Consider the following 2,500-nt stretch of genomic DNA (forward strand, 5'->3'; position numbering starts at 1 on the left):
TCTGCGCGAGCAGTTATACCTGATGACTTGTACTGGCTGATACGAGCAATCATCACTGGTGAATACGACAAAGAACATCGTCCACAACAGTGTAACAAGTTTTCAGATGAGAGACACGTTTTAAGCATTTGCCAGGATATCATTCATTGCAGCACCAGGGGTGCTGTCAAGCTCCCAAAGCACACTGGTTTAGCAATCACCGTCCACCATCTTACATCCTCTAGACAACTTGTTATACTTTTGAATAAAATGGGACACTGTTGTTCGTATGATGAAATGAGAGCTATTGAAACGAGCGTCGCAATGGAAGTGATTGCAAAAGCCGAGGAATATGGAACTGTTGTTCCCTCGAACATAACACCTGGTCCATTCGTGCAACTCGCTGCTGATAATAATGACCTCAATGAGGAAACACTAGATGGCAAGAATAGAACTCACGCTACCACCATGGTTGTTTACCAGCAAAAGCCTTTTGGCCCAGAACCCTCTACCATTACTGTTGCGGATCACAGCGTCAAACGCCGGAGTTTACAGTCAACGTCTAAGGTTTATGACACCCAAGAATGCTCGGCGCATGGCCGGAGACCTGCTGCATCAGCCTACATAAGTGGAGTAGAAGCAAAATGGTACGAAGAAAGTAAAAATTGTTTCGAGAAAGCCTCTGACACAGACAAAATCTGGTCCTTGATGAGAGTGAACCCCACAAGCCTACGAGATGCAACGGAGCATGCAGAAGTACAGAAAATCCCCGGATGGAGCGGTTTTAATGCCATTCTGTATCCTAAAATGCTCTCGGGCAAGGAAACGCTGTCAAAACATTCGACCTGTTGATGTACATGAAAGCCAAACAGATCCAGTGGAGATACCCTGTCGAATTCTCGAATGTAGTCATAGGAATGGGAGCATTTCATATCAGCTACAACTACCTGGCATTGATCGGGAAAAAGTATTGGGACTCTGGCATTGAAGATCTTTTCATCGAGTCCGGCGTATATGCTGCTGGATCCACCTCTTCGCTGATGAAAGGCAAATCATTCAATCAAGGCATAAGAGCCCACAAGCTTCTATCTGAAGCGATGTTCCGTCTTATATGGATGGCATTTATAGAATGGTACTCCAAGTCAGGTAACTGGATCACTGATGAGAGCAAGATTATCCAGAGTATCACAAGCGGCATCAATGTTGTACAAGCCGCCAAGCAAGAAAAGCGTACTGCATTTTTCAAAGTAGAAAGGCTAATTATAGATGGGTCGCTTTACCGCGGCCCTGAAACAAGTGCTTTCCCGCTCACGGCCATATTTTAGGGGCCAGTAGTGTGCTTTACAAACCAAATTCGCTCGATGCGCAGTCAGTCAACGCTGCACAAATTCAGAGGTAAGACATGGAGTTTTTGTTCGTACGTTTTGTGTTTTTGCTTTCTTTCTTAATTTCGTCTTAATTTTTGGGCAGTCAATTTTGCTTCCCTTCCCTGAAGGGGAAAGCGACCCAGGCCAGATAAATTTATACTTCAGTCTACGGAGTGTGCCACACGGGCAAGGAAAACTACTTTACTTATAATTGAGCAATAAATATGTCATATAAGCTTGTGACACTGAATGTTAGAGGGCTAAACAGCTCTACAAAAAGAAGACAAGTTTTTCTATGGCTGCACCTGCAACGATGGGACATTATTTTCCTCCAAGAAACTTATTCTTCAACGGAAACTACAAAACGATGGGAAGCCGAGTGGAGAGGGAAAGTTGTAGCTAGCCACGGTACAACTCACAGTAAAGGAGTAATGGTTTTGTTTTAACCATATCTCAATGTCGCAATTAACGACTCCTCAGCCGATTAAAATGGAAGATACATCCTCGTAGAAACATCAATTGATGAAACAAACATAGTCTTTGTGAATATTTATGCACCAAATGATCCTTCTCAACAGATTCTTTTCCTAAGGGATCTGTCCAGCTCTGTGTTATCTTCGTATGCAAATGAAAACCTTGTGTTGGGTGGCGATTTTAACTGCGTTATGAATGCCATGGATAAGAAAGGTGGCAGACCTTGTCTCAAAAAACGCAGCAGTAACTGAGCTTGAGTCCACAATTAGGGTTCACAGCTTTGTGGACGCATGGCGCATAGAAAAATTGCAAAGCAGACTTGACTATTTTTTTATCCCAATTTTTTTGCAAAAGTCAATTCAAGAATGTAGAATTATGCCCAACACCTTCTGTGATCATGCTGCTTTAATTCTCACCATCTGTTTTGATGAAGAAACCGTGCCTCGCGGTCCAGGCTATTGGAAGTTTAATAATTCTTTGTTATTCGACAATGAATACTTAGCGACGGTTGTTACGCTCTAAAATTCCCGAATTTGTTGAAAAGTATAAAGAGGTCGAAGACAAAGGTCTGTTTTGGGAAATGGTCAAGATGGAGATCAGAGGTTTGACAGTTCGGTTTTCTAAATTTAGAGCAAAGCGTAACCGCGATGAAGAGAAACTCGTTACATTTAGGTTTGCTC

Source organism: Montipora capricornis, unplaced genomic scaffold (assembly GCF_036669925.1).
Source record: "Montipora capricornis isolate CH-2021 unplaced genomic scaffold, ASM3666992v2 scaffold_434, whole genome shotgun sequence".
Lineage (NCBI taxonomy): Eukaryota > Metazoa > Cnidaria > Anthozoa > Scleractinia > Acroporidae > Montipora > Montipora capricornis.